Genomic DNA, 22919 nt, shown 5'->3' on the forward strand with positions numbered 1-22919 from the left:
AATGTGGTTTAAAAAGCAAAGGCCGAGGGACTACTTTCGAGCTCTCTCACCTGTGGATAAAGATTCCATAAGGACACCCAGACCGGAGAGAATCGAACATGCTGTTATAAAGAGTTAGGGCAAACAACAGTGAGCCTCGTTCAACTCTATTATACTCGATGGTACATGCATCTTCTGCCCCTCTTGTCTGCTGCACTGGTAGTTACCCAAAATGAAGACAGTTGTCTTTCTCTCCAGTCCTTAAGCTGGGAAGAGCCTTGGACCAGTCTGGCGTAGCTGAATTGTACTTGTTTTCAGGTCCTGTCAATCTCTGCTTTAGTGACCTCCCGAGTTTTGATAATTAAAAGTTGCTTGCTGCTTCTTAGATCGTCCAGAAAATCTACTTCAGTTTTCTGCTGAGATCTGTCCTCGCTGAACACAATCCCCTATCTGCACACTTTTGTTCCTTGCATTTGCATTGAAATGGGCCAGCGTCATGTCCCAGATCCCATACGGACCCTCTGTGTACAGTCAATTATATTGAAAAAGCTAATTTGTGCTAAGTTTTTAATGATCCATTTTACTGCCCTTCTGAGATGTTATATTTATCCACAATACCAATCCCAAGTAACGTGGTCAACCTGAAAGAATTCCAGTCCCCGTGGAGGGTGAGTGGAATGAAAGCATTTCACAGAAGGAATCATACTTACTAATACTCCTAAATCTCTCAGAAATGGTAGAGGAAAGAGGCACTTACAGAGAGAGTTTCAGAAGAAAGTGGCTGATATGGCTGTGACTGCCTGACCATGAAGGATAATAAGTGCTCAGAGGTTTCCCACTAGTCTGGTTCTTCTCTTGCTATCAGTGGCAGTGCGTGGAGGCATCTCATTTCAAACCCCCAACCAGGATCCTTTGGGCCCCTGTGCCTTCATTTGTAGACTGTTCATTCCCTTTGGTTATTCTGTCCTTTCTATTTCTTGTGCAATTGTGTTCATTCTCTACGCCCCAGTTAAAATATCTCACATCTTCTTGATTCTCGGGAAAACTTCCCTTTACCTGCTTGTTTTTCTTCTAGTTTGGTCCATGAGATAAATAGAGCTGCTATCACATTATATTATATTTACTGATTATTTTACTTTCCCCACCAGACCCAAGCTGTTTATGAGTTGTAAGTATTCCATGTTGAATTTCTTATTCTTCTTCATGGTTTAGCATGGTACCAGCAGGGAGGCATAATATAGGGAAATGAGTGAATGAATGAATGGATGAGTAAATGACCGAATATAAGACCTTACAAAAATGTAAAATGCTAATGAAAAAAAGAGGAAGGAACTTGTAGTGGGTATAATAACCAAGTGACTATGATGGGAAAATTTTTCTGTCAGCTTGCCAGCATCCCAGGGCACCCGGACATTTGAGCAAACGCACCTGGGTGTGTCTGTGAGGTTGTTTCCAGGTGAGATCAGCATTTGACTTGCTAGACTGATAAAGCAGATCACACTCCCCGGTCTGGGCCAGCATCCTCCAGTCTGTGGAGGGCCTGCACAGAACCCAAAGGCCAGGGACCGGAGGATTTGCTCCCCGCCTGCCCTAGGACTGGGACTGACTAATGAGTTATTGTCTTCATCGATTTGGGCTGCTCTAACAAAACACCATGTACCTGGAGGGTGAACAGGCATTTACATCTCACATTTCTAGGGGCTAGGACGTCCAAGAGAAGGTGCCTGCAGATTCGGCGCCTGGTGAGAGCCCTCTTCTTATGCGCAGACACCTCCTTTTATCTGTATTCTCATCTGGGGCAGAGAGAAGGCTCCAGTCTCTTTCTCTTCTGTTGAGGTTCAAATCCCATCATGGAGGTTCTGCCCTTGTGACCTTATCTAAACCTAATTTCTTCCCAGAGGCCCCATAGCCAAATACCTTCCATATTGGGGGTTAGGGCTTCACGGTATGAATCAAGGGGGGAAATTATTTTGTGTATAGCTGTCACTGATAGCAAAATATCCTATTTCTGCCATAGAGATTTATAAATATCAACATCAAGACAGGTTCATAAATTCCGAAATTGGGATAAGAACTTGATGTGTGCCCAATCTGGTGGAGTCCTGTACTCTGAGGATGAGGTATTCATCCCTCATGTCAAGAAAATGAGTTACCCTGACTGCACATTTCAACAAAAGAGAATGGCGATTGCATTTAGTGGACTTTCATGAGAGGAAAGAGTTGGTGCAAGAAAGGAGTTGGTAAGGCTGGTTGCTACTAATTTATGTCCTGTTTTTTTATACCTCACTAACAAATCTGGAGCAGATTTCCCATCAAAGAAACTTGAGCACAAACATTATTGGAAAAGTAATAGTAGTCAATGAGTCAGCAGCCTACCAGGTTGAATGCTAATTTCATCAGTCTTTCTTTTTTAGGGCTCTTTTTTCTTTTTTGTTAACTTTTGATCAAACAAATGTTCTTCATCTTTTTTTGTTTTCATTTCGGGAACATCTGCTGCTTAATTACTTCCATTTTCATTATTACTGTAGTTACTTCAAGAGAAGATGAGGCATTTTAATTGTAACTATGAGGCAATCATTCTCCACAGGTAGGTATAAAAGAAGATCGTGTTAAAAATCTGCAAGCAATATTAAAGGGAAGACATTCTCTATTATAAAATTTAGAGCTTTTTGTATCATGTATAGCATATTAAGATTGAATTAATATTCATGTAAAGAACAAATGGGGCCTAAAAGGTGTAGTTCAGGTTTTGTGTAAAACACAAAACAAAAACAAAACTCTCATTGTTGGTTCTTGTTGTATTATGTTTTTAAACATATTACAAAGTCCATAAAACTGTCTCCATTCTTGGAGGTCAAAAGCCTTTTATTCCAATATGTTTTGTAGTCCATGAGGGTCGCCTGATCGTGACTGTGTGTCAGATGCTAACATGTTGTTGGCATATAGGATACTTGAATAGAATCACTACAATCAAATCTCTGAAATTTGCTTTCTAGTTTTAAAGTTACCTTTTCAGTTATTTTCTTCTGTTGGTTTAATTCAGCATGACAGACAAAGAACCTAAATTCCTAACAATTTTTAATTTGGCCTTTTAAAAACACAGGGAATGCTTTATTTCTAATGGTAGGCTGCAGGTTTCTGTTATATTTATTAAAATTCTGATAGATGTATACTAGGAATCCGTGCAGTATTAAGATCAGTCAGCTCTTTACTTTCATCTAGATATACTTTTTCAGTCAGCAAGCTAGACATCTTGCTAATTATACAGTTTATCTGCAGAATATGAATAGAGGGCTTTTAGGATTGTGGTGACCCTCAGGAATGATGTTTCTGATAATCACACAAATCCTCAGAATCTTTTCTCTTCTACCCTTTCTGTGCCCATGAATAAGCACAGCTGTGGTTATTATAGCGTGGGGGGGGGAAATAATGCTCTGATACTAGCCCTGTTGATCCTAGAAATTAAGCAACACTTGCTTTGCACTGAGGCTAGCTGCTAGGGAGTCAGGAATTCTCCTTGCGAATTCCCTGTTGGCACCAAGGATGCTGAAATTAATTAACGGCATCTTAGCCATTCCAAATGGCCAAACGAGGGAGATATTTTTCAATTTTCCTGCATTCTTTGGAAACAATGTATTGTTCGAAATTGAATTAATAGTGCATCTGTGTTCTTGGCACATGCCTGAAAGCAGTCATTATTTTGTTAAAATATGGTAAGGTAGCTGTACTGGATACGAAGTGCTTTAGTAGCTACAGCACCTTGGACATCCAAAGCTAGGGATTAGAGTGCTCCCTATTGTTTGTTAGGAAGCATCACTTTTATCTCTTTGCTTGGTGGTAACGAATAGGAATTCAAACACTCCCTTCACCATGGTGCTAACCAAGAATAAATCTTAACTGTTGATACAAAGTAGTGGTATATTCTATATGTAAAGAGTTGACCATTAGCTCGAAGATGAAGCAAGACAGGCAAAATCACAGCACCACGATGTTCGAGGAAGTATTACGGCATAATAATACAGAAAGTGGGAAATGACATGTTTTTCTTTATTCCTCCAACTAAGTAGAGCTAAATATCCCTGGACATTATTTATAAGACAGACATTAGGATATTCTGACAGGTGGCCTGTTTAGGGACGTCAGGAGGCAAGGGAAGACATGGTAGTCAATGGCCTGGGGTTTCATTTTGTTTCACATATTCTACACTTGAAACTGAAGAAGCCAGCAATTCAGAAAAAAACAACATGGGCAGACCACACCAAAACAAAGCAAAAAAACTCAGCGCTGACAAAAGCTTACTCCTCCAAGCCCTAAGATTAGATAAAAGGCAAAGATATCCATGATCACTTTTATTTAACATAGTGCTGCAAGTTCTACTGGGTCCAATAAGGAAACTCTAGGAAATAAATCATATACAAGGTCTTTCCAGAAAGTATCTAGCCATGTAATATGAAACATAGAGACATTTATCGAAGAAGATACAAGAAACATACAATGGTACAGAGGACAGTCATGCCTCAGTCCCCTTCAGAGTAGGCATCTTGGGACCTCAATTAGTTCTCTCAATCTCCTTTATCTGCCCCCATTGTATTTTCCTAAATCTCATCAATATTCTGAAATCTTTTCCATTTCAAAAGTGATTTTAGTTTTGGGAAGAGCCAGAAGTCTCAGGGCATCAAATCTGGGCTGTAGTGGGGCTGAGACATCTGAGTGATTTGATGTTTCAGCAAAACACTTTGCATGAGGCATGATTAATGAGTGGGTGCATTGTCATGATGAAGCTGGCAGTCACCCATTGCCCATAGCTGTGGTCTTCTGAATCATCTGAATAGTTTCTACAGAGAAATATTAAAGCTTGATGCAAAATCTGATGCAGGTTCATTGCTCTACTCGGTCAGTCATTTTGAATGTGACGACCACACAGTACATGTGCTCACTCATTGGCATCTACTCCCCCACAGTGACTAGTACAGTGAAGTTGTCAGTGTTCACACATGTGCATTCCAGTCCCCTCTCCTTGGCTGCCAGATTACATACATGTCATGTAAACTGCTCTCATTATTAACAATAGTGGGAATTTTTTCCAGACAAACCTCATATACTGAGATTGGCGAAGTAGGTTTACAGTTTTAATAAAAGAAATGATTCAATAATTAATTAATAATACAAGAATAAACGATGAGTTTAAGTACTCACAACTGTAAAGCTATGCTTTCCCATTCCTATAGTTCAGAAGGGAACAAAAACAAATTCCCCCATTTGAAAATAAAAATTATTATCTAGTTAGATATCCCACAGAAATTACAACAAAATCCTAGAATTTATACATGGATTTATCAGTGTTGCAGGATGCAAGAACAGCTTTTAAAACAATTGTGTTTTTATCTATACTTATTAAAAACATGGACACAAAAATAATTTAAAAATACAGTAGCACTAACTATTGCTTTAAAAGAATCAATATATAGGAGTCGACCTAATGAAACACGTTCAAGTCATACATGCAGGAATCACAAATTGCTGACCTAAATAATCGAGGAGATGCACTGTGTCATGGAGTAGGACACTCAACATAATACAGATGCTGACTCTCCGCAACTGTATTTGCAGGTTTGACAAAGGTTCTATTGAAAGTTAAGCAAGACATTTTTGTAACTATTGACAAGATTCTTCTGAAATTTACTTGAAAATGCAAAAGAACTGGAATTGTTAACAAAAACTTCAAAGAAAGGAGAAGATAGGTGGAGGTCTGAGTCCACTCAATTCCAAGACATAGAGCTACAACAATCCATACAATATGATATTGGAGAAAGAATGAGAATGAATAGATGTGTCAATAGAACAGAAGAGAGAAACAAAAGATGTCATAGATATAGATTTTTCACAAAGATGAAAAACAAATGGACAAAAGGTTTTTTTTTTAAACGAGTGACACTGGACTAATTGAATATCTACCTGACAAAACAAAACAGAGCACAAACTCCCAAACCTAAAAACCTCAATATAAGGCTCATACCTAATATAAAAGCTAACTCAATATGGGCTATGAGTTAAATATAAAGTAAATAAATCATTAAACTTTTAGGAAAAATTCCAGGAGCAATGTATTGGCACCTAGGAACCCAAAGGACTTGACAGCCAAAGAAGTATCCATAATTGAAAAATTGATCACTAGATTTCATAAAATTATAAACATTTGCACTGTGACATACACTGCTATTAACAGAATAAAAATAGAAGCTATCTGCTCAGAAAATATTAGCAAACCACATATTTGGCAAAGGACAGAATATATCCAGAAATCTGAAAATTAAACAGGAAAAAATTTAAATATTCACTTATAAAATGGGGGGAAAAGATATGAAAATGCTATTTTTCCAAAACTGTAACAAGATGTGTCCATGGTAAATAAGCACACAAAAAGACGTTGACATTTTCACCACATACATATTAAAATCACAATGAGGTATCACTGCATTCTTACCAGAATGTCTAGGAAAGCAAACAATGAGGACGCCAAATACCAGTAAGAATCTAGAGAAACTGGACTGTAATGTATTATGGGTAAGACTGGAAGCTGGTACATCCACTCTGAAAAAAGAAACAGTTTGGGAAATTTCTTAAAACTCAACATACAACATAACCAAGAAAACACAAAATATTTATCTCCCCAAAATTAACATATTGTCAAAAAGTTGTACATGACTGTGTATGGCATTTTTTTTTCAGAATAACTAAAAAGCAAAAGCAACCCAATGTCTTTAATGGGTGGCTAATCAAATGATATTAAACTCATTCCACGAATAATACTCAGCCATAAAACAGGAACAAACTATCAACACAGGTAGCAAACTAGATGATTCACCAGACTGTGATCCTGAATGAAAAAAGCCAGTCCCCAAAGACTTCACACTGAAAGATGATATTTTGTGGAATAGTCACAAAATAACAAAATTTTGAAAATGGAAAAAGAATGAATGAATGTCAGGCATTAGGGGACTAGTAGGTGTAAAAGGTACGCTTGTTATAGCTTCTTAGAGCAACTGATTCCTTATGACTCATGTTAACCCATAATTATGGCAATAATTTAAAAATATTCCTCAGCACAATATGAACAACTGGAATCCAAAAGCACATAAAACATATTGCATAACACGACCAAGTAGAATTTATTCCAGTTATGCAAGGCTGGTTCTACTTTTCAAAATCAATTACTGTAATCCATCACTTCAGTAGACTAAAGAACAAAAATACACAATTATATCAGTATATGTAGTAACAGCACTTGACAAAATTCAACACCCATTCATGACAAAAGTTTTTCTGTAAATTAAGAACAGAGGGGAACTTTCTCAACTTAATAAGGACTCTATATGAAATGTCTACAGCTAACATCGTACTTAATGATGAGAAACTCAACTCTTTCTTACTAAGATCAGGCACAAGGCATTGATGTCCTCTACTCCCACTGCTTTTCAACAGCACACAGTTTTACTTCTTCTTTCCAATCTGCTTTGCTTTTCTATCCCTTTCTTGCTTTGTTGCATTCACGAGGATTTCCAGTATGATGTGGGAAAACTTTAAGTTCTCATCTTTAAGTAATAAAAGATAACAAAGACATTATACATCAAAGCTGGTAAAATGAAGCTATACCAGGAAAATCATAACAGCCTTAACTTAGAGTAGAGAAGAAAAAAGGCCAAAATACTCATTATTTAGCTAGCAATAAGGAACTAGAAGATGTCAAAAGTAGTCAGAGAAAATAATACAGATAAAAGCAGAAGTGAATGATATCAGTAAACAAAGAGACCATAAAACCCCACCTGTAATGGGTCTTTTGAAAATATTAATGAAATTTAAAAACCTCTGGTGCTATTGCTTAAAAAAGAGAAAATGAAAAGAACAATAGAGGACAAGTAAACTATACTAGACGTAGTATGGCATACAATTCCAGCAGAGAGAGTAGCAGCTGGGAGGAAATGGAACCTGTTACATAATTGTAGGAGATGAAGCTATTACAGCAGGACTGGATAGTCTCCTACGTAATAAAAAAGATGATACAGAAGAGTGAAGGAATAATGAGAGGAATAAAATCCTCAAGTAGGTAGTTGTTATAATGGGATAATTTGCAAACAAAAGAATTAAGATGCATATTATTTCACCAATCACAGAAAAGATTACATAGCAGAAATAACAGCAAACTGATCATTTTGGATCTCTACACAAATGATTAGCACAAATTAAAGCTTCCTTAACTAATTTAAAGAGAAAAATTATGCTAAAAATTTTCGGAATTGTGAATCGAAACACTTATGTGAAATTGAAAAGAACAAATTATTAGATTTCAGATTACTAGTTAATTTTATGTAATGGTTATTATTTTTCAGCTGTGTGTTACCTTTATTTGAACAATTCATTTTTATTTTTATACTAGAGATATGCCATTCTGTAAATAAAAATGTATGTGGATAATATGCCTCTGTTAATATTTTAAAACAGCTGATATCACATCTACCTTATGGAGGAAGATAATTTAGGAAAAATAGAATTAAGATGTTAATATTACTCAACAATATGAAGCAGGATCTTTTTGAAGAAAGTTTTTTTTTAATATTTTATTCATTTATCTTTAGAGAGGAAGGGAAGGGGAGAGGGAGAGAAATATCAGTGTATGGTTGCCTCTCTTGTGTCCTCCACTGAGAACTGGCCTGCAACCCAGGCATGTGCCCTGACTGGGAATCGAACCGCAATCCTCTAGTTCACAGGTCCGTGCTCACTCCACTGAGCTAGACTAGTCAGGGCTTCTTGAAGAAAGTTTTAAAGAAAACGTATGTGCTATTTCAAAATGTTGCAATGCCTAATACCCCTCTTGAGAGCTAAATAGTCACAGTTTATAACTCCTTTTTTTTTTAACTCTGCAGTTTATCATCTTTATTATGGGTTATAGTCAACATGGATAAAGAAAACAAGGGTGCAATAAATGAGAATAGTTGATTGGGGGTATGAGGATTTAGAGAGGATGGATTTAAATGATATATTGGAAAAATTTATTTGGAGAGAAATTGTGCACTTATGTTAAAGTTATTTATTTTTCTTTCTCCCTATTCATCTTCCAAGTAGTGTTTTATGATATTTAAGTCTTGAAAATAGATTCTACCAAATCCATCTAGGAAGTGACACCATGTGGGAAGAATAGAATGGGTGTGGAAGGCAGAACTTGGCATTTGAGGCCTCAAGGGTTTTGAGATCATATCACCTATCTGGAAATCATGTCTAGGTAACTCAATTTAGGAAAACAGAAAGGTTTAATAAGTATATGTCACAGTGTTCCGTTCATTACGTTACTCGTGAGAATAACAGCATTAGGTCCTCATTCCATAACTATTTGTGCACAGTTCTCCTAAGCCGGAACATAAAAATGTACATAGGTATAACAAATTGTAACAGATCTGAGAGACAAAGATGAGAGAACAATAAGGGACAGCTAAGATCCTGAAGATAAGAAATTATAAATCAGGAAAAAAGTAAATAAACATTACAGTATAAGTTTTCTAGAATGAGGCAAGAATTGTATCCAAATATGTCCTTAAATTATCTCAACCATGACCATGACTGAAATATATAAATAAACTCAATTATCATGTAACTATTAAATTATGTATACTATACTAAATATGTCAAATATTTAGAAAACCAAATGTTATTAGTGTCAAAATAGAACAATTTTCTTCCTTATAGGCAATACTGATTCTTATCAATCAATCAATCAATCAATCTATGTATCATGTTTCTTATTTATCTGTTATCTTTCCTTCTAGTTTCTATATACATAGGCATGTTGATATCTAGAGGCCTGGTTTAATTCTCAAAGTAATACCACCTGTTAGAGTCATTAATCAAATCATCACTTCATGTTCCAGCTAATTGTAAATGCTGTTGAACCAAACTTGACTGAGCGCTGATCCGTGCTTGTCTTACTAGATATTTCTTGAAGTGAAGTGCATGGCTATTCACCATTAAATCTACTTGGGGAGCATCCTTTTGATCTCATTTTATGGTGCAGTACTCAGTTCCACGCTGATCTTTGGCCTAGATTTTCAGCTGCTTTGCACCCAAGTCTGGTGACGTCAGAACTGATCTTAATTCAGTTGACTTCTCAGGGAGTAAGTCTTCCTTCATAGTCATGGGTTGTCCCTCTCTCTCCAGTCGACGAAACACATTCCTGTGTGGACACATGAGCTTCTGGGGAAGAGTTTATAAAAGTTAGTTCAAAGTAATCATAATACCCTAAAAGAGAAACATATTTAATATATTTTTCTCACAGGGCTTATTTGTTTGTGAAATTAAAATCCTATATGTAACCATTCATATAGCATCATCAGTATGGTGCCATTTCTTAAATATACGGCTTTAAAAGATTCATTTAACTTTGCCTTTGCAAAGGAATTGTTTCATACTGTAAAATAGAGGTGATGAAGGGCTGACTGCAGAGAATTGTTATTAGGGGTCAAATGAATTCGAATACTGAGCTCTGATGATTGTGACTAGCACATAACATGATACAAATGCCTGCCATTGTTATTTCAATAGTGATAATTATTATTTTGTTACCAGCAAGTAACAGGATGTGGCCTTAATCATGTTGTTTAAATATCAAAATCATACCACTCCCAAGAATTGATATGATGGTTTTTTCCTTCTAATTGCCTGGACTTATAATCTCAACATTTAAAAAATGTCTTATTCCAAAATGGGTATTAAGGTTTCAATATAGTTCACCTTAAAAAACCATATTTAAATACAATGTTTTAAGGCAAACGTAATTATGTTACAGTTTCAACTTTTATAGTATTATTTCACTGTTTTTATTCTTAGTCGACAGTCTTTATCCTTGATTACCAAAGGCCCCCTGTCGATTCTTTTCCCTCCAATTCACCAGGAATCACACTTTGCACATTTATTTTCTACTCAAGTATCAGCTCTCAGTGATTGAAATCATTTGTGCTTATGTCAAAATTACTAGGTATGTGTTGATTTTCTCCATCTTTTGAGTGGCCTCTAAAAAAAGTGCCTTCGTGGGGTAGTCACAAGGAAGGCAGCATTCAGTAAGCATGCTCGTCAAGAATGAGTATAGGAGTAAGGAAAAGGAGAAGTTGGATAACAGGAAGACAATTTAAAGTATTACATTGCTTGCAGTATGCCATGTGCTTCAGAGGTCTTCACACATTTATCCCCCACCACAAGTGTGAAAGTTAGCAACTATTAAGTCCACTTTATGCATGGGGAAACTGAGGCATAGAGAATTAAAATAAATCCCCCCAAATCTCACATGTTGGAGCTAGGGTTCAAAGTCAGATCATGAATATATGTTCTTAACCCCTAAATACACATTCTCTATATGCAGAATCTTCTCTCTGTCTTTGTGGTGATATTTATGTTCCCCCCGAAAGAGGTCCACAAGACTCTTTCCCCTCGTAAGTACAGTAATCAGAACACATAAATGCTAGTTGCTACAACAGATGAATTTAAATGCACACACAAACACTCGGTGAAAACTCAATAGCCATATTTCTTGTTCAAGTCCCACTCTGATGTGGACTTCCTAGCTGGCCTGTGCTTATCCCAGTAGTAAATCAGATGACTAGTCTTCTCCTATAATGTGATGGGAACAATCTTTATTTGCAACGGTCACAGTCCCTCTGGGATTTGTCTATATGCCAGCTGTTCAGAAACAGAAGAGACAAAAACGCAAAGCATTGTGAGAGCAAGCCATAGAAAGTACTGTTCACGGATGTGTAGGATGAGGATTCCCCACTCATACACAGCTCCTCATACACCTCCCTAAATGCCCGACTCCCTCGCCTCTGACACTTTAGAACGCCGTGAGTGGCCAGGTGCTCGTTGTTCCATTTTGCTGCCACTTACGCATTTCCACTCATGCACTTCAGTCTCGCTCTGATATCCGCCCCCAATTCTGTTCTTATTGTCCCTTATCATAACTTATGGAGCTGGTACCTAGTCTCATAGGGTTGTAAACTCTAGCTGTCCACATTGTATCTGCGTTATATTTTAAGTATCTAGAAGAAAGGAACAGAGCCATACTTTGCGATCAACGCTTTTAGTGGTATGATTAGATCATACAGAATTAGTGCATTATGGAAAACTTTGGGATGATGTTGATTTTGAAATTGGCACAAATTTTAATCAAAATTAAGTAGTAAGTTCAGTTTCTCAAACATGGACTTTCTCTTTGTCTAAATATCCAAATTGTTATTGTTACTATGTTATTTTCTGTCAATCTGAACCGATCATGCGTATTCATATAACTTCTCTCTCGTCTCCCATTCTGACATACGTTTGTATTAACTTTCTACTCCCATATAACAAAGTACTCCCAAGCTTGGCAGTTTGAAACAAAACATTCATTTTCTCCTGGTTTCTGTGGCTTGGCAGGTGCCTCTGGCCCAGGATCTCTCATTAGACTGTAATCAAGGTGTCGGCCAGGGGTCAAGTCCTCTGCAGGCTCAACTGGGGAAAGATTCATTTCCAAGCTCCTGGTCTCCATGGCTTTGACTGCACACACCAGTTCTTTGCCCTGTGGCCAGCTTTCTCTCCTCAGTGTGAGAGTTTCAAGAGGAAGGAAGAAGGAAGAATGGTGCCTGATCTTACACTGACATCTCACCGCTTCCACTGCATGGTACTTGTTCAGTGAGTCGGTGGGGGAGGGTCACAGAGGGCATGAATCTCAGGAGGCAGAGGGCGCTGAGTTCTTCCCATTGCAGGCAGGCAGCATCCTTTAAAACACTCATTACATAGTTTAATAGTATATGCCACGATTGCTAGGGGGAAATATGCTATTTGGGGCAATAAATGGAATTGTCTGATATGATTCCATCCGAATTCTCCAAGTTAATCACATACAGTGTGCACAGCTCTAAATATGATTATGTCCTTCCAGCACATACAGCGAAACATTTTCTTTGAAGTAAATTGCAAAGATTTTGTGGTTTCCTGTGGCATCAATTTGCTGCTTTTTTTATTCCCAATGGTATTTTGTGGCATACATTTTTCCCCTGTCTTCTACCCAATTTTTCACTTCATTATTTGAAAATTCCAAAGCGATTTTGTTTTGATCTTTCTTTCTAGACTGAAAGTGTTCTCTTGTCTTCAGGATATTTATGCTAATGCACATTTAGTGTGTGTAAGATTATTATATTTTTACAGGCCTCCTTGGAATGTGTGAACTTGTTGTTTGGGAGAATTTGTATATGGAAATAGAGGAATGAATTATAAAAAAGCGATAATATTATGGTTCTTAGTGACCACTCAGAAATGCATACATACATCTTAATATTAATGAAAAATCAAAAGTTAGGATAAATGATAAAATGTCTTCTTTGAACATTCTACTATAATACTACCTGTAGTATATATTAGTTCTTTTTTCTCTCAAACTGTGGGATAATTTTCTTTTGAAGTAAATTATCATGAGTTTATCATAACCCTTCCCATTTTTCTTAATTTATTTTAATGAACAGTAAATTGATTAATTATTATATACAGCATAGTTCAATACTACCACAGGCAAGCATATATCACATAAATAATATGGCACTTAAAGGAAAGATTAGCCTAATAAAGAATATTTTAACTAAAGTTAAGATACATGACTCTTTCCTAAGGAGCCTGGTGATTGTTCATATTGAAGGAAAATTTGAAAACATTAAAATGAATACAAATGGCATAGGTTTGTTGATTTGGCCTATGGTTAAGAAATAATTGGGATACCACATTATAGCTAGTGTATGCAAAGTAATGGTGTCTAATGTATTCCTTAATGTATGTAGCATGGAGTAACTTTCACGAGAAAAACTCTCAACAAAGTGGAAATAAAAGCACCTGAACATGACAATGGCTTATGTGACAAGCCCACCACTCACTCGATGGTGAGGAGCTGACAGCTTTTGATCTGAGATCGGAGACAAGACAAGGATGCCCACTCTTGTCTCTTCTGCTTGACATAGGACCGGAAGTCCACGCCAGCACTAGGCAAGAAAAGGAAGTGAACGGCATCCACATTGAAAGGAAGAAATAAAATTGTTCCTGTCTGCAAATGGCATGATCTTAGATATCCAAATGCTAAAAATGTCACCAAAAACCAGTTATAACTAATAAATTATTTCAGTAAAGTTGCAAGATACAAAGCCAACATACAAAAACCATGTCTATAAAGGCACACTAAGAAATAAGAAGCTTCCCGAAGAGAAAATTAGGAAACCAATTCTATTTACAGTAACCACAGAAAGGTAAAGTATGTACTGAGGCATCTACTTAATTAACGAAGAAGGTAAACAGACAGAAAAGGCAATCTACACAATGGGAGAAAATATTTGTAAACCATATACCTGACGACTTAACCTCCAAAATTCATGAAGAATTCCTACAACTCAACAGAAAAAAACAAACAATTAACTCAAAGGAATTGACTAGACATTTATTCAAAGAGGAAATACAAATGGCCAACAGGTATATTAAAAAATGATCAGCATCAACTAGTCGTCAAGGAAATGCAAATTAAAACCACAATATTATTTCACACCTATCAGGATGACTATTATTTCCTAAAAAGCAGCTTTTTTATGTACTCATCTACTGGTGGGCACTTGGGCTGCTTCCGAATCTTGACTATTGTAAATAATGCTGCAATGAACATAGGGATGCATATATTCTATTTGAATTATTGTTCGGGGTTTCCTTGGTTAAATTCCCAGCAGTGGAATTACTGGGTCATAAGGCAGATTCATTTTTAATTTTTTGAGGTATCTCCATACTGCCTTTCACAGTGGCTGCCCCACTCTGCATTCCCACCAACAGGGCAAAATTGTTCCCCTTTCTCCACATCCTCACCAGCACTTGTTGGTTGTTGGTTGATTGATGACAGCATTTCTTGGATGATTAGTGACCTTGAGCATCTTTTCTGTGTGTCCTCTTTGGAAAAGAGTCTATTCAGGTCCTTTGCCTATTTTTAATTGTTTGTTTGTTTTTTTGGTGTTGAGTTTTATAACTAAGTAGAAGCATATACCATGTCCATGGATAGGAAGAATTAACATCATTAAAATGTTCATAGTACCCAAAGAAATCCATAGATTCAATGCAATTCCTATCAAGATTCCAATGATGTATTTCACAGAACTAGAACAAATATTTCAAAAATGTATCTGAAATCACAAAAGGTCCTACAGAGCAACCATGGTGCTAAGAAAGAAAAACAAAATCAAAGGAATTATGCTACCTAATATGAGACTATACTACAGGGCCGTAGTAATCAAAACAGCCTGGTACTGGCATAAAAACAGACACATAGACCAATAGAACATGATAGAGAGCCCAGAAATAAACCCACACCTTTATAGTCAATTAATATTTGATAGAGGAAGGAAGTCTATACAATGGGCTAAAGAGGGTTTATTCAATAAGGGGTGTTGGGAAATTAGACTGCCTCCTTACAAGACACACAAAAATAAATTCAACATGGATTAAAGACTTAAATGTCAAACCCCAAATCATAAAAATCACAGATGGAGACATAGGCAGCAAAATCTCAGACACTGCTCACAGCAATAATTTATCAGATACATCTCCCCAAGCAAGGCAAACAAAAGAAAAAAATAAACAAATGGGACTACATCAAACTAAAAAGTTTTTGCAGAGCAAAGGAAAACATCAAGAAAATAAAAGACAACCCACAGAATGGGAGACCATATTTGCTGATATATCTGATAAGGGGTCAATATCCAAAATTTACAAAATGCTTTTTAAAAAAATCCAAAAAAGAAAAAATATCTTACAAAGGTCATGACCTGGTACTTATAGTAAAACCTTTAAAAAAATAAAAAAATAAGTATGGTTACAGAAAATTGCACAGCTCTTCTATACATTGTTTGAGAAATTTTGACAAAAGAACACATCTGTGTAACTACCAATTCATGCAGCGTTTAGAACAACACTTCCCCCAGGAGAATTTCTTGTATCTGAACTGTTTAATTTCCTACTTACCTGGAGACACTACCACAGCCCTTCCGGTCTTTGTATTCAAGTACTTGACATAGAGGAGCTCGTGCACCCTTTTGCGCTGGCTGCTGTCACTCCACAAAACGCTTTTGAGATGGATGCATGGAAGAATCACTTGTTTCTTTATCATTGCCAAATAATATTCTGTAGTGTAAATATAGCAAAAGTTGCCTAACCATTTTCCACTGCATAGCATTTGAATTGTTTCTGGGATATGTATAAGGTTGCTGCCACTCAGGTTGAGGAGCAACGTTTCCTCTGCTTGCTGTTCATCTGTCTCATTTCATGAACTGGGTGCTGTGAGTTTTTTATTTACATTGTCTTCTGATTGTAGAGTCTAGGAGTTCTTTATACATGTTAGATTCAAGTCCCTTCTCAGATAGCTCTGCAGATGAAGACTTTTACCACATGGGTGTCTTGTTTTTCCATTTTGTAAGGGCATTTTGGTGGAGCAGACATTTTTAATTGCCATGCAATATAATTTATTATATTTTTATTTTGTGGTTACTGCTCTTCGTGTCCTCTCTAAAAAAATGTGTGTATAACAAAGTCAAATATATTATTTTATACATGCATTTTCAGATGGCTTATTGTTTTAGCTTTAACTTTTAAATCTATGATCCATCCATATTAATTATATGTATGGTGTGTGGTAGGAAAAAGCCTTATTGTTCTTCTAATGGATGTTTTCTGTCACTATTTATTGAAATGACTTCCCTTATGTATTGAATTGTATTGGCACTCATTTCAAAAGTCATTTGGCAATTTATGTGTGGGACAATTTCTTTATTATATTTCTTTGTTTTTTGTGTATTCATTCATTCATTCATCCTGATTAGAATACCATAGTCTCTGTATAATTGTTTTTTCTATCTCAGCTCATTTTTAATATTCACTGAAGATACATTTTTAAAATATGGCACAATATATTCATTATCTTTATGCACTTTAATAAAACTGGTAGTTGTGCTCAGATTTTTAAAAATACTTTTGGACAGCATAATTGTGGAAATTATTTCAATGATATATATTTGTTTTTAGTTACTTTATTTTTTAGGATAGATTCCACTAATTAACAGTATTAAAAAGTTATTAAACACGACAGTTTAATTTTGATACTGTCCTATTAATATAATTGACTATTCTGTTTTCTTTTTCTACATTGATTATGCTTGTTTGGTGAGAAACAGCTAATATTTGACATTTGCCTATTCATTTTGCCACTAGCTGGGTTACCAAAATTTTACTTAATAATGGTAGCTTTATTTTATCTTTAATTTTATTTCAAAGGACAATATATTACATCTTTTCCAATCTTTTATACAAATTATTGTATTGTCCTGTTGCTTCAAATCAACCCCCTCAATGTTTTTTTTAACTTTTATTGAAAGATATTTTAATATTGTATAAATTTAAGGTGTACAGCATGTTGATTTGATACACATATGTTATAATATGATTGTAATATTAACGATATCACATTCATTCTATCATATAATTATTGTGTGTGTGTGTGTGTGTGTGTGTGTGTGTGTGTGTGTGTGTGTGTGGTGGGAATAATTAAGATAAAGCCCCAAGGTATGTTGACACAAAAAGGCAATGTTTACAGGGATTTCTCACTTGGCCCATGCTTTTAACAAAAATAGGTTTCACATTTCACGATGTCAGGTGGTGCTTGCTTTTCCTTTTTGTTAAACATTTTCTTTGACACCATTGTTTACCTACCTGGTAGCTGCCTCAAGTGCAGGATGGAGGGGAATAAAGGGGGGGAATAGAACAACTGTAATGGCATAATCAATAAAATAAAAATTTAAAAAAATTAAAAAACAAAACAATAAAAAGAGAATGAAAACAAGGCATTTTTTAAATTAAAAAAAAAAAAGCTGTCTTTCCCTGCTGCCACCTGCCACTCTAGAGGTTAGAGTGATTAGCTATTCATTTTCCCAGGCTCCTTTGCATCGGGGGTGGCTTCTGGAATTACCCTTGGGATTTTAGTCGGTATATATCAAGCTAAAGGTTGCAAGTAGAATATAAAATCAATTTAATGGTTACCAAGCAGATGTGTTTTTTTTTAATTTTTTAAATTTAATTATTTTTCAACTACAGTATTCTGTCTTTTACTCCCATCCCAGCACCCCCCACCCCCGTGCCCCTCACCTCCCTCCCATTTCTACCCCACTTAGTTGTTGTCCATGTGTCCTTTATACTAGTTCCTGTAAATCCTTCCCCTTTTTCCCTGAAATTCCCTTCCCTCTCCCCTCTGGTTGCTGTCCCCCTGTTTTTAATTTCAGTGTCTTTGTTTTTATTTTGCTTGCTTGTTTGTTTTGTTGTTTAGCTTCCTGTTAAAGGTGAGATCATATGGTATTTGTCTTTCACCGCCTGGCTTAGTTCACTGAGCATAATGCTTTCCAGTTCCATCCAAGCTGTTGCAAAGGGTAGTAGCTCCTTCTTTCTCTTTGCTGCATAGAATTCTATTGTGTATATGTACCACAATTTTTTGATCCATTCATTTACTGATGGGCACCTAGGTTGCTTCCAGCTCTTTGCTATTATAAATTGTGCTGCTATGAACATTGGGGTGCATAGGTTCTTTTGGATTGGTGTTTTAGGGTTCTTAAGATATAGTCCCAGCAGTGGAATTGCTGGGTCAAGCAGATATTTTTTTTTTTAGATTTTATTTATTTATTTTTAGAGAGGAAGGGAAAGAGAGAAGGAGAGAAATATCAATGTATGGTTGCCTCTCATGAGTCTGGGAACTGGCCTGTAACCTAGGCATGTGCCCTGACTGGGAATCGAACCGCAATCGTGTGGTTTGCAGGCTCGCGCTCAATCCACTGAGCTACACCAGACAGGGCCAAGCAGATATTTTTAAAGCATGGAATAAAAAAATATATAAAGTGCAGGGCACATACTATGATTTTTGTAACATTTGCTTCAGTTTACACACACACATATGCACACATTTGTATACATACATTAGGTATGCTAGAAAATGTATCGTTACATGATTTAAGTTCAGAATCTTAATGTCTCTTCTTTAAGTCATAGCTGTCTGAATTTGCTGTCACTCATAGCTAAATGCATCCAAACTGATTCTAAAATCAATACATATACACAGTGTGATTTAGGTAACATCCTTTAAGTTTCAGAAGTAGTTGTCGTGTACAGAAGGTGACGCGGCCATCAGTCTATTCCAGCTGGGCAGTGTGGGGCCCTTGGTATGACGTGGATAAATGCTTTACCAAACCTTTTCTTATTGTGTCTCGGGGTACGTAAAACAGACGGCAGACTGAAGCCAAGAGACTGAGGGGGAACATTAGGAATGGACACATTTGCAAAGGAAAACTAACAATGACATACAAAGTATCCGGAGAACAGCAAGGGGCATCACTGATGCCTCAGCTGCAGAAGCAGGGGGCACAGTGAGACTCAGAGCTGTAAAATGTGGCTGTCCCCCAGTAGCTGTGGCCTGTGGTAGAGCAGAGTCACCCTGACCTTGGATCTATTTCCGGTGCCTCCATTTGACTGTATATACAAAATAAAACCAGCGGGCAAAGAGGTTTAAGTTTATTATCCATAAGGATATAAAACTGAAGACAGAAAATGTCACTAGTGGCCAAGAGGGTCTCTGCATACTGATAAGAAGTGGAGTAAATTAAAAAATGCAAAAACAATAATATGATATGCACCTAACACTGACCTCAAAAAATATTTAAAGAATTCACAGACCTGCATGGAAATATGGACAAATGCCTCATTTGAATGGGAGATAATTTGAATATACTTATTTTGGTAATTGGTAAATTCAGCAGGAAAAAAAATCACTACGTATACACAAAATTTCAAACACTGCAATGAACTAATGTGATGCTGTAGACAAGTGTGCAGTGCTCTCAACAACAGCAGAATACATTTCAAGCTTGAAAGAACCCTTCGGAAGTTTGACCACAAACTGAGGTGTAATAAAAGCTCATTATATTTCAAAGCATTGTTATCATGCAGAAAACTGTTCTCTCTGTAAACAGTGCATTAAATTAGTGATCAATCATAAAAGAAGAAAAGATAACAGGATCAAAATTTGCAAGGTGAGGGGAGAGAGTACAATCTGAAGTTGGGTTGTGGTGTAAGGTTCCTCGAGAAAGTAATAATTGAGGAAAGACTTCATGAGGGAATTAATTTAAAAAACTATCTTGTGGACCTCGTTCTAGGCAGATTAAAAAGCTAAAGCAAGAGCCTGTGTATGACCTTTGTCATTTAATCACGGAGGCCGGTCTGGAGGAGAATGAGGAAGAAGCAGTCCCAAAGTGGTTTTTACTTTTACTAAGTTAAGCAAGCTTTGAACAGGGAAATAACAAAATTTGCCTTACACTTCGATGGGATCACCCCGCACTGGCCTTTTCACTGTGAAAAGACCACAGGAGGAGGGGAAATTATTTGGGAGACTTATTAGAAAACGATGGAATGATTCAGATAAGTGAACTTCATGAATCTGACAAGGTGGTCACTCCGGACAAAACAACAAAAGGCTTGTGTCTGGATATAGGTTGAGGATCGAGTCAACATCTGGAGAACATGATTTCTTTTGGTGTGAAAGAAAGAATGACTCACAGATGGTTGGCTTGAGAAACTGGATATGAAGAGCCGTTACCACATACGATGTGAAATTGTACAATTAGAGTAGGTCATGCGAGGAATCAGGAGTTCAGTTTTGGGTATGTTTGTTTGTGATACATATTATGTACCCAGGTTGGGATATTAAATAGTCCGTTGTGAATGTTATGAGTCTGGAGCTAAGGAAAGAAGCCTGAAGTGAATGCGTAAATTTGGGTGTGGACAGGAGGATGGGGTTTGATGAAGGTGTTGGACTAGACGATATGACCGGGGGAATAAATATCAGTGGAGACAGAAAGGGGTCTGAGAGGACATTTAAGGCAAGCATATACTGAGAGTCCAATATAAAGAGAAGGAACCAGTAAAGAAAAATGAGGAATAATAAAGAGAAGTCAAGGAAGTGGATAAAGAAAGAGAGAGGAATCAATGATACGTATCAAATACTAATAACTAGTTGAATAATATGAGCACTAAGAATTGATACTGCATTTAACACATTGGGACTATTGGCAATTTTGAAAGAACACAGTTTTACTAAGGTGTCTGATGTGAAAGCTGGTTTGGAATGATTTTAAATGAGAATGGAAGAGGAGTTAGCAAGACAAACTAGTCAACATTTTTACGAGTGCAGGGGAGCAAAAATACGTCAGGATCTGGAATGGTGGTAGTGTTGGGAAAATATATATATGTGTAAACATTAGTAAAGTGTGAAAAACTTATGATACAGGAGTTATCTATTCATTATTATGTTGTGGATCTTAGGCGACATAACAATAAAACTAAAAGAAGAGAATCCAAAAAAACACTCACTCTTAAGAAAGGGATTACTTAGACTATACACCTACGGGGTAGATGAAAAGCCCATAGGTGTATACCTTACCCATTCTCTCCACCACTATTTTCTTTGCCTTTTCTTTTTAAACCTTAGTGATGCATTTCTCTTCTCCATATCATATTTGAGCTCCATCAGCAATTGCACTTGCTTCTGTGGGTCATTAAACTTGACCCTTTCAACTTGACACAGCATTTTCACACCAATAGTCCCGTATGGGGGACCACTGTCCCTATGATGTACTCAATGCCTGGTGAAAACCTTCCAGGTTTCTACTGTGGGAGAGAAACTAGTTAATAGTGAAATGGGAACAATTGGCACTTCCCAGGATTTTCCATGCCTACCCTTGTAACATTTTTAAATGTTTTGGTTATCGTTGAAACCTTTTTTTGGCTTGTCAATATTTTCTAAAAACATTTAATTAAAACAAAGTTTCCCCACCCCCTTAAAATAAGTAAATAAAATTAAGAATGAAAAACAAACAGAAATTCCATGAAGTATGTGAACTTTTCTGAAAAGTAGACAACATGCACATTTATTCGTCTCCGTTTGGATAGTGGATTGCCTGTTTCGTTGGAATATCCTTCTGGCTGAGACTCGCAGCTTCCTTCATTCTCCCCCTCTTCCTTTAGAAACAGAATATCAGAATATTAACTGGGCCCAGGGTCCCCTTGCCTAATCGCTGCATTTTTATGTTTCCTTAGAGAAAGTTGCGGCCACGTGCTCTGCCAATTTCTGACTAGCAGAATGTGAGCAGAAGTGATTTATGGTATTGGCAGGCTGCGTGCTTAAAATGAAGGAGCATTTTCAACACTTTGTTTGCAGGGCAAATTATAGCTAAAGCCAGGGCAGCCCTCTTGGACTGTAAATTGGAAGCCGAAAAAGAGTTTGGCAGAACAATTAGAAGGATTTAGTCTCTAATGACTGTAGTAGCACCACCAAGCTTGGATTTGCGGTGCAGACTTTCTAAGTAAAAGCGATAAATTCCTACCTTATTAAATTCGCTAGTATTTTGAGTCTCTCAGTTATGCAGATGAACTGATACCCTAAATATCCTAAAAAATATACTCTTAGCCTCTACTTTATATTATTACTCAAAGACTGCAAGAGTTATTGACGCTAAATGGAATTGGAAGACCAAGTCAAAAATCAAATATTCTTGAGTAAGCTATGATATTTTTCAAACCAGAAGTTCCATAGTATTTTCTCTTCATCAGCAGAGTTTGTGTGTTTTATAAATAATCATTTGGATCTGGAAGTGAGTTGGAATAGTGTCAGATATTCATAGATGGCTGAATTTATTAGGTAATTGGAACCTGCGTACGGTTAAATATGTAGTAATTTCTTAGCTTTCTCCAATGATTAATACTGGAAGTGGCTCAACATTTCACTCACTGCCTGTGTGTAGCAGGATGATAAATCACTA

Source organism: Artibeus jamaicensis, unplaced genomic scaffold, assembly GCF_021234435.1.
Source record: "Artibeus jamaicensis isolate MK-2021 breed Jamaican fruit bat unplaced genomic scaffold, CSHL_Jam_final contig_718, whole genome shotgun sequence".
In the NCBI taxonomy this organism is placed as follows: Eukaryota; Metazoa; Chordata; class Mammalia; order Chiroptera; family Phyllostomidae; genus Artibeus; species Artibeus jamaicensis.